This window comes from Symsagittifera roscoffensis, chromosome 9 (assembly GCF_963678635.1).
Source record: "Symsagittifera roscoffensis chromosome 9, txSymRosc1.1, whole genome shotgun sequence".
Classification (NCBI taxonomy): domain Eukaryota; kingdom Metazoa; phylum Xenacoelomorpha; order Acoela; family Convolutidae; genus Symsagittifera; species Symsagittifera roscoffensis.
This window is the reverse complement of record NC_087070.1, coordinates 4,341,313-4,352,778: the sequence shown is the minus strand read 5'-3', so window position 1 is coordinate 4,352,778 and position 11,466 is coordinate 4,341,313.

The window sequence follows — 11,466 nt, the reverse complement described above, 5'->3', positions numbered from 1 at the left end:
CGAGACCACCTTGAGGTCGCGTGTGGTGGACATTAGGAAGAACCATGTGGTTGGAAATTTCTTTGTGCATGTGGATTCCAACCACCCCGAGCCTGCCCTAATTGAATGAGCTGGAATGCTGCCGCCGCTCATCAATTAATTCCTTCAGCGAGTCGTCATTTGATCATAGTGGACAGCTTAGTGACGGATCTGATTGAGATCCTTGCGAGTGGTCAGACCACTGCTGTTTTCTTTGAGGGAGCCTATGTGGTCTAGTTAACACGCTAATGATAATGATAGGAAATAAAGACATCCCTAGGGCTCCGCTTACGCCGGAGACCCGGTGGGAACCTTTGTTGGTCTGTCTTTTAAATGAAATGAAAGAAAAATACAAACCGACGCTCGTGGTTTTGTTTACGGTCTCACAGAACCAGGATGTGGGCATACCGGTGTTCAATTTTATGAACGGCAGCGTGGCCCGGTGGAATGAAATGATTCGTAACCTGGTCAGGAGCATTCCAGATGAGTTGCGGCTGATGGATCGAGAAAGCACGTTGCGCATGACTGACCACCTCGCGCTCATCAGAGAATGAATAATTTTTAACACCCTGCAAGGAAGGAGGTCCAATGGTATTGGGTCACCCTTTGCCAACAACTTTATCTTGGCAGCTCTTTAAGCGGGAAATTGGGGGTGTCCTGGTATGGGATGCGTGTTGATCCCACCCAGGAGCGTAATAGGAATGTCTATGTAACATTCGCTAAGACATTTCTCAGTGATGGAGCCTAGAAAAGTACTTATTGACGACTGGTTACCTCAATTCTACTCGTTTTTATTTATCTTGACCTAGCCAGTTGTTTTTCTGGTCTTTTAAGGGCTAAATAAAATGTTGTGGTTTTAGGTCATCAGCCAAACGACTTTTGATCAGCTGTCACTTACATGCGGAAATAACCACATAGCTGGGTCTCGGATCCCCAGACAACGTGATTACTATAAAAAAAACTTGGCTATAAAGCCACAATTATATATGTTTTTACTGACAGATATATACTAAATCAAATAGAGATGGATTGAATCTTTCCTCGACTACAACAGCTCATGCTTTGAAAGACTAAATTAATATTGGAGTAAATTAAATACGTTCAGGACATTACAGCAGCTAAAGTATACCGTCGATGTCTTTTAAAAGTACTCGACGCCGGGCCTCTCTCTGGTTTCGCTGCATGGAAGGGTTCGGATCCTAACCGAGAGTACCACCAAACCTTTCCTACAATCTTCTTTCGATAAGCACCTTATCGTGTCTTGATGTCGCGATAAGAGGCTTCGTTTATCTTCTGTTTTTCTCTCTATTTTCCGAATAATTTTCGTCTCGTAATCCGGTTGTTCTCTTTTTTCGTCTATTTCTGGTCAAAATTGTCGTTTCTCGTATTTCTCAGAAATGCTTTAGTCCAAACCAAAAATTAAAAAATCTAAAAAAAATTCTAGAAAAATCTGAGCCTCCTTTTCACTTTAATTTTAGTAATAAAGCCTTTAACGTTGTTTTCGGCGTGCGTCGGAATGGCACATCTGAAAAACAGAAGTTCTTCGCTGTTGAGTTTATTTGAAATGGTTAAAAAATTTCAGTTACTAGTGGGTTCTTTGGAAAAGTTGAAGAGTGAATAGACATTTTAGGTTTAAATACAGTTATTTTAAGGGATGGGTTAGAATTTTGAAGATAAAAATTAAAAGATCTAAGAAAAAACCATGATAATCTAGATTTAGGAAAAAATTAACTAAAAATTTTCTAATTAAGATTCAAGACAAAAAATCTAAGTAAAAGTTTTGATCATCTGGAGTAATGATGGAGTAATGAACAAGTTGAGTAATGAACTTTTGAGGTTTAAGGTTTAAAATCAAGGAGAAGCCTCGATGATTAAATAAATGTATTGAAAAACAATTTTTTTTTTAAATGTTTGAAGATCCACGAAAGGTCTTGTTGATCTTGTTTTTTTTTAAGTTAATTTTTAAAGTTTTGCTCGTTCTAGATCGAGAAATACAAGAAAAGTCAATGATCCTCGAGATGCAAGAAACTTTTTTAATTTAACAGCATTTGATTTTAATACTATTTTTTCGTATTTTTGAGTGTTTTGATAAAATTATAAAAATTGAAACAAGCGTTTTTAAAAAAATTGCTGTAGATTTGCAATTTGAAATAGGTAAAATTTTTATGTTGACGTCTTGTTGTACTACTTAAAATATTAGTTGATACATAATAATTGAAACTTATGGCTGGTTAAATCAAACTTAGGGCTCTATTTGAACGCAGTTCAGATGATCATTCAGAGAATTTACTGCACAAATTGTTATCAATTTTTGTCTTCGTCGTCGTCTGTTCTGTCTTCAGCTTTGCAATTTTGGTTTATCATCTTTTGTTGTGAATTTTTTCGTCTTCAAGTATGGTTAGTTTTATTGAGACGTGGAAACATTTGTTAATTTGTCTCGATTTGTTTTGTTTTTCTAAGACTAAGTTATCAACAAGTCTGCTCGATACTCGTTGATCACACCAGATGAGTTTAGGTCCGGGGGTTAATTTTGAATGGAATAAAACGTCAGAACTCACGCCATCTCATTTGCGGCCATATAGATTCGTGCAACTTATATCAAACGTAAAGATTCGTATAATCAAATTCTTATATCCCTCAAAAGATCTAGTATATACTGGTATTCTTGCGAGATTAGAGGAGAGAAAGATCGGATTTATAAACACTATTATATTTCCTCTGGCTGAAATTATAAATAATTTTAGCTTTACAATTTATTCTAAGTTTAAGTAACGGATCATGATTGTTTAGTTATAAATATTTTATAGTGATAATTATCAAGGTATATAACAAAAACTTGAAATACCTGTTTTGAACTACTTTCAATTGTCTATAAAGTTTTGTTGTCAATAAGATATTGACGGAGGCGAAAACAAGCCCAATGCATCAAAAAATTTCATCAAAGATCTTTATTAACGAACAACAGCAATTATCTGTTATGAGGTGAAAATTTTCCATTTTTTTCAAAACTCAGCTAGAATGAAAATTTGACTCTGTCAAGCTCCAAACATTTTTACTCGTTTCTGTCTCCTAACTATTTAATTAATTTTATTTAATTTAATTTTCTTACTTAATTTTCTCGTCATAATTTGATCAATTGAATCAGAGAAAGTGCACGCACAATTCTACCAACAATTGACTTTCAAGTAAAGTTCAGTGTTCTCACAAAACCCTGATTGGTAAATTTTTTTCGTGTTCTATCAAACAAAATTCTGCCAGTTCTATCCTCTTTATTTTTCCTTCGACCATTGTCACTCAAAAAAATGAATAAAAATTAACCCAAAAAAATTTTATATAACACAACACAGTTATCCAAAAACCGATGATCAAATTTTAACAGAGTTGATCAACTAGCGGAAACACATCAGATATAAAATAATAAAATTTTAATTGAAATTTGACTTGAAGATTCACCGAAGATATTTCCATGTTTTTTCATAATACTTTTTATAAATCAGAAAAATCAACACAAAGCAACAGAAATATTTAATTTTTTAAAACCTAAGTTTGAAAGTTTTTCGATAACTTTGCGGGTTTTCTGAAGTTGAAAGAAAGTAAAAGATCAAATAAGAATGCAATGGTAGGATCCACGATTTTCGTTGAATCATTTATCATATTTCAATAACATAATTGTGAAAGTTAGAAAGATTAGCTTCTAGTTATCAACTACTCTCAGTACAACATCTGACGAATTACGATTTAGCGCCATAAAAAAAATTTAGCATTAGTAGAAACCAAACTGGTTCAACCACAAAAAATGGCTCGCTTTTAAGTTGAACCGGGAATTAAACACGGCAGAGCGAACAATAAAATTGTCGGTATGAGAGGGTTGGAGCTATTTTTGCAAGTATATTGATAAATTTTTAAATAAAATTAATTTTACGATTCTTTCAATTTCTTGATTCTACTATCACGAAAGAAAAGAAGGTTGTACAAAATTAGTTTTTTCCCACTTTATGCCTGTTGTTTATTTTAATTGATCTATTGACCTTTGGTATTGATTACATACCTGCTTGAATCGACCAACGGTCGTTCATTTCACTGTTCGTTATAGTTCAAGAACAGACATTTTAATTGACACTTGCTTATTCTTGTTCTTTTAATTCTTAGTTAGTGTACATAATTTGTACATATCAAGCTTAGAATAATTTTCTATGGTGCAGTCAAACGAATCGAGCCTGCGGGGAATTCCGATCGAACCACACAATGGAGCCATCACATTCCTGGACACACTGGAGCAATTAATTTCAATTGGCAATCATAGCGAAGAAGAATCTGGACATCGACAACTTGAGTGGACCAGAGGTCCCAAAAAACCAGATCCCAATCCTAGAACAGCCCACAGAAATTGAATCGGAAACGGAAAAAGCCAGTCGGAATGTAAAAAGTAGGACTGCGATAAAATCCTACGAAGCCGCCAAAAAGAAAAGAATTAACTACAAAAGAAAAAAATTTGGAGGCTTCAGAAGAGCAGAAGCCAATTGAAAAAAGAAATCCATACTATTTCTAGCTCTCGGTTCAGAAAAACCATAGAGTAAAAATTTTATCCGTCTCTTTTAAAGAATTATGGGACCTTTGTACTTAGTTTTCAATAAACCTTTAAACGCTCTATTTGAGAGGTACAAAATTTTAAATCGGAAACAAAGAGGCAGGGACTCCTTTAAACAATTTTGGGTAGCATTGACGGACCTCAGTAGCACGTGTAATATTAGAGAGTCAGACGTAGCAGAAAGAATTAGAGATTTTTTTTGTAATATGAGAAATAGTGTGACCCAACGCAAATTACTAACTGAATTCATCAGTCCCTCGGAAGCCTTAAGTCAGGCCCTAACAGACAAAAAGGGTTACTTCAATCATCAGAAGCTAACAAATATGGCTAAATTGACCAATGAGCCAAGCTTCAAATCAATCAGTGTAAATAAACACGTAAAGAAGGAACCAAGTCTCAACATCGAAAGTAGCAACACGTCTATGAAAAGCGCAAAATTTTGCAAAAGTCATTTCGCGAAGTTGTGTAAATCAAAGAACAAAAGATCTAGTTTAAAATTTGTAAATGTTCCTGTCATAACTGAAAACTGTAAAAACTTCTCTTCGGAAAATTCCTGATGCGTGAACCAAGAAACAAGTGGAGGAATCAACGCCTGGAGTAAAAACGGTCAGAGTTACGATGATCATTATTCATTATTGAGTGCGAGGACAATTTACGATCAGAATGGACGGGGAAAAAAATTTCTGAATAAATGACTCGGTCGGGAAACGGTTGTAATATGAACATGTAGAATCGGTCAACCCAGTGAACATTTTTAAATCAAAACGTAATACAAGCGTTGAATTTGAGATACACAAACCTGAAGATTCAACCTGTTGAAAAGCGAATTAAAAAATTGTACTGCGGTTTCACAGACAGCACAATAATTATCTTGGATGAAATCGTAGTCAGAACTCAATCCAACAGGTGAATATGTGAAGATACTTTCTTTTCATTATAGAAGGACACGAAAGAAACATCTTGGGTAACGACAAACTTTCAATAATTGGAACAGAAATAAAACAGAAGTGCCCAGTTCCGATTTGTAGAGTCAGTGACCCACCGAGGAAAAGTAATTCTAATAAAATAGAATTTTGAACAAACGATTTTTTTGCGAATTTGAAAGGCCTGTTTAATAGAATTGGCAAGCTACCAAACGACCATAAATTCAAACATTTCCATTCCCCTTCAAACCGGTCCAAGTAAAAGGCAGAAGAGTGCCCCTATCTTTATTATCGGGATTGAATGAGGAGTTAAAAAGAATGGAAACAGAAGGAGATACTGAAAAACTTGACAAATGCAATGAAGATTGCGTCATAAAACCAATTGTGATAATTAGAAAGGAAGCGAGTTCAATTAAACTTGCCTTAGATTCAAATATACTGAATAACCAGACTTTTAAAGACAAATAACAGATGCCCAACATCAACGAATTGATCAATAATGTAGCTTTACAATTGTCAGAAAGTACCGACGGGCAGGTCTGGTATAGTAATCTTGATCTAAAGAATGCATATAGTCAACACAAGTTATGTGAAAGTACCAGTAAACAGCGCAACTTAAGTCTATTAAGAGGAGAAGCAGTTGGAACATACAGATTTTTAACAAGAGTTTATGGATTTGGCAATATGTCCAACGAGTTTCAAAGAGTCATGGTCTCACTTTTAAAGGGAATCCCATTCACAAATTGTCTAACAGATGACATACTAGTCGCTTCTGAGGGAACTTGAAACCGTTGGACAACAACAATATGGCAGTGAAACGGGAAAAATGTGCATTTTTCCAGAAGAAGATAGAATGGCTTAGATTTAAGATGTCAGAAGCGGGAATAAGACCCTTGTGAATAAGAAAAACAGATGCAATAAAAAATCTCCTAATTCCGAAAAACATTTCTGATTTTCGTTCACTTTTTGGTTCGACTAATCAATACGATAAATTTGTCACTCGAGCAAACTTTCGGACTTGTAATTTGCCAATGAAGAAATAAATTTAGATTTCACAGGCCCTTTGGACGCTTTTTGGGGATCGAAGAAATACATTCTTCTCTGCATCGATCGAATTACCAAATTTTTTTCGGCAAAAGTGGGTACCAGTACTTCGTAAAATTCAATCATCTCTTTCTTGAACGATTATTGCCATCTTCACGGCTTTCGAAGAAGAACCAGATTAAACCATGGGTCGTGTTTTTTTTCAAACGATTTTACCCACGATTTTAATTTTTTTTTTGAAAAATTCAATATCGAAAATTTTTATTGTACAAAAGGAGATCATAGATCAAACGGACTTGTAGAAAGACTTGTACATACCGTAAAAATCAGATTTCTTGCTAATTTTTACGAAGTACACAAATTGACTTTAGACTTCTCAATCGAAAAGATTATTTGGTACTTACGAATTACCAAACAAACTTCCATCAGATTTACCCCGATCGAAAAACATTTCAACCGTACTGCTAATACTAGGTGGAAAAACCTGACTTCCGTTGATAATCGTTTGTATCAAAAGAAATTGATTTTGTCAGACCATCGTGCGAAGAACTGGGAGCACCATGATGGGCAGAGGATGGATACGAAGCGGTGGAAATGGATCTCCCTTCGGATTCAGAAGCGAATATACCTCTGGCTCAGATCTCCCCAGGAAACCGGACAACCCCGATCTCTGCCGCCCAACGTAGACGCCCATCACAAGCAAAACTGAACACTGGAGGTAATCTCTTTAGAAAAACATCAATCGGAAAAATGGAGACCTGTATTTTAATCCAGTCAAGGAGGCAATCATTGTTTCCTCGGAATACATTAAAATATACGTTTACACAACTTACAAAATAAATCAGATCTAGCAATCGGAAGGAAACCACTTCCGATCCCTTCAAAAACTCTGGTTAGTTCACCACCCATGGGTATTGATCGTGAAAACATGCTAAGTTTTACTGGAAAAGGAAAATGTCGCAAACGAAAAAGACAATCCGGACGGACAACCTCTGAAAGCGATTTCTGGCAACACGATGCTGACTCTTGACACCACTCAGCTCCCGCCGGAAATATTGATCATTCCAGAATTGCCCCAGAAAATCTCAGATTCCTCTTTTTCGTCTTCTTCATTGAAATTCAATTCTTGGGACTGCTTGACTGATGATTACTTCGAGGACGTTCTGACAACCATGCTCCGATATTTCAGGAAATAGTCACAGATAACAACAATGACTTGAGTGTTACAGGCGTCTATATGACCCCGAACTCAGAAACCGAGAGCTTACGGACCGATGGACGTTGCGCAATCAAGCAGACCTCCTAGACCATCGACATCTGGTTCAGCAGTAGAACCAATTTTGATGGATGGTTCACCGGAGGGGACGCTCATCGTGGTCAATCAGACGAGGTCGCTGTCAAGTCCAGATGAAATGTGGGACCCTCACAGTTTTACTGGGAGTGCAGATACGTCGATAACGTAGAGGAAAATGAGAAGGTTTCAAGACTCCAGGCCGACTAAGCGAGACCCCCAGCATTCCCTTGTTGGTGACCATCGGACTTCCTAACTCTTCTCCCTAAACCTCCTCAGAAACAGACTATTGTCACCGAAACAGCACTTACCTGGTCCTCTAACATTTCAACTCCAACGGGGGCTGCTCATTCTCTTGACAATTAACCAGGATTTGATATTCTCTTTAGATGAATTTGATGCAACATCCAATTAAAACCCCAGAAAATTAAATAAACTCTACTTTTATGTACATCAACGTCTTAATCGTTTCAAGATGTAATTTTCCATTTACATTGCCCTATCATTCTATTTATGAGTACATTTAGATGTACATTGGGTAGCGTAGATTTGTTTTATTCTCTTTGTCTTATAATTGTAGATGAAAAAAATTCTTTAAAGTTCGCCCATATGTACAAAATTGATAATACCAATCACAAAGTTTAGATACTTTTTTCGTTATGTTCATTTCATTTTGTTTCGTGCAGTTTGTAAATTGTTTTCACTCTACTTTGAAGGGGTAAATGCGTTTCTATAGAGTTTAGTTTGATTTAATTGTGAAATTAATATTTTTCATATTGGGGAATATTGTGAGTTGTTCATTTTGTTTGATCTATTGACCTTTGGTATTGATTACATAACTGCCAATTATCCTATGAATCGACCAACGGTCGATCATTTCACTGTTCGTTATAGTTTGAGAACAGACATTTTAATCGACACATCATTATTTTTGTTTTTTTAATCCTTAGTTTGTGTACATAAATTGTAAATATCGTGTTTAACATCAGAATAGTTTATTTATGCCAGAAAAAAAAACAGAATGAAAGTGTTGTTGAACGTTTTCCCGGTTTTTTATTTGAACCAATCAAGGACTTTTTGTTGAATGCTTCCTATGAGTTAGATTGCATTGCACTTTAACAAACCCACAAGTATCTAACTTCGGTAACTGCCGACCAGCACTAAGCGATTATGGAAGAGAATGTTCGTTGTGACATAATTTCTTACGTAAGTTTTGGTTTTCGATTAGAATTTTTTTGCTTAAAACTTTGTTCCACTTTTTGTTGAACACTATGAACATCCATGAAACTCTCTTGAATTTCTTGACAAAATTAGAAAAAAAACAAATCAATGCTTTCAAAAATATCATAAGAATAATAAGTATAACATCAACTCTTAAAAGAAAGCATGTTGTCCCGTCGTGTATTAAATTTCAATCTGAACTTATGATCAGATAGTTTTAAATTAAAAGGCCCGGATGTTCTCAAAAATAAATAACGAATTCTGTCACAATATTCTGTATTCGAATCTGATGGCAGTCTTCGATAGATTAATTATGCAACAATCCCAACAATTTAAATGTAAAAACGTTCAGTTTTCTTTTAAAAAAAGACTTATTAGCTACAATTTTGCTTGTATAATCATTGTCTATCGAAAAAAAATGGATGCAATTCAACTTCAGCTCATTCAAAAAACCGTTTTTTTGTTCCCTGAACTTTCTCAAATTGCGGTTTAAGTCGTGAAACAAAGCGACTGAAGCTTTTTTGGCTAGGGGGGAGGATGTTAACTTGATTCTGAGATCGAATTTTCAGCCAATCAGAATAGAGCATTTTACATGCGGGGCTAAGTAGGTTTAAATTAAAATGAACGCTGGGGATCTAAACTTGGTCTACTTGCTTGGAAGGGGAAGATGTTAACTTAATTCAAAAACTTATTGTGGAGAACCAATTTTTATAAAGAACCTAATTTATTAGCTTTTTTGATAAGTTAAAACTCATTTCATTTTTTCTTACTTGGGTCATGATGGGTTTTTTATTTTTCTATGAAAGCCTCTCCTAATAAATAAAACATGGGTGGGCTATTGTTGTGTTTGATGAGTGCCTCTCATCTGTCTAGATGTTGCATGAAGTCATTCAACTGATATTTTCATCTTTAAAAACTCAGTAAACACATCATTTTCCTCTTTGACTTCAAAAAAATTGCCTTCATATCATCTTGCTTCCTTTTTCTAACAACATGTTTTTTCCTAGTGTAGTGAAGTAATGTAATAAACAACTATCTTGATGATAATCTCAGTTTTTTTTAAAAAAAAAAAGATTAATTGATTATCCACCACATTTTTCTGTCTGAATGTCTTAAAGTTTGCTACAAAACCAATAACGAAGAATTGCTGATTTCGGTCGTATAGAAATAAAGGCGACTTACATTACTAATTCAACTAGAGTATCTTTAGAGTATTTGGAGTTTTGAAAATGGATCACAACTTTGGAATTTTGTCTATTTCAGTGACCAACATGGTAGTTGTGTCATTTTAAATCTGATGATTTTTGTTGTTTGCTAGCTGGTTCATCCACAAAATTAATCTTTCGAATCTCGCCGTTTCAAAAAAATAAGTTTTTTTTCTACTAAATTTTCAACTGTTAAAAATTTAAAAAAGCCACGAAAATCATTTGATACATTATTGGGTTTATAGTTTTTGGTCATTAACATTACAACTTTCATACAAACGAACGGCCTGTTTTTTGGAAAAAACCTGAGTTTTAACTGAAAAATTGTAGTTTCATGTTTCAGACCAAACTGGCAACTCCGTTTATTCTCAGAGGAGCTAGGATCTATTTTCAAAACCTAACTATTTTCAAAGCGATTAAAGTTTTCCGTTTTCAGATTAGCTTACCTAAAAAATTGCATTTTAAATCAACTACTTTTCCTGCTACTTTCGTTTTTTCAGACTTTCAAAGAAAGTGGCGGATTAAATATGACTGGGGTGGTTTCTTCTTCAGACAATTTAATGACTTTTTAACTAGCAGTTTAGGGCGGATATTTTTTATCAGCTAAAATAAACTGCTGTTTTGAGCTCAACTTCAAAAACAATTATCAAACCTGCTAGTATTTTTGGTAAAGTTATAGGGTTTTATGTTTGCCATTTTGGCCAATGGGAGACAATTAAAGCGCGACAGATTTTGTGCTTTTGACGCTAAAGCGCAGATTTAATCCATGCTAGAAATCGTTCTAATTTGAAGCATGTCTGCTTAAAACAACGCTAGTTTAATCAATTTTTTTAAAGAACTAGCACTAATTAAAAGAGCTTCAAAAGCAGTCGGAGCACTCAAGTCTTCAAATCTCAAACGAAATTTTACTGATTAAGTTTATCGTAGTTATTAGCCTTTTCGGACGTTATTTGAAGCAGTAGATATTTTGAGTATTGCATGATGAAGCACAATGTTTTCTATAAAACTTCCGCAATAATTGGTGTTCCAAAACTATTCTTTTCTTCCAACGTTTAGCTTCTATTTTACATTGCTACATCACGCGATTCGAAAAAGTTTGAAAAACTAACAAGGCTGCTCGTATCAGGGCGAAGCCTTGAAGGTTCCGACTGCCTATTAAGGTTTATGGAGCAGTAA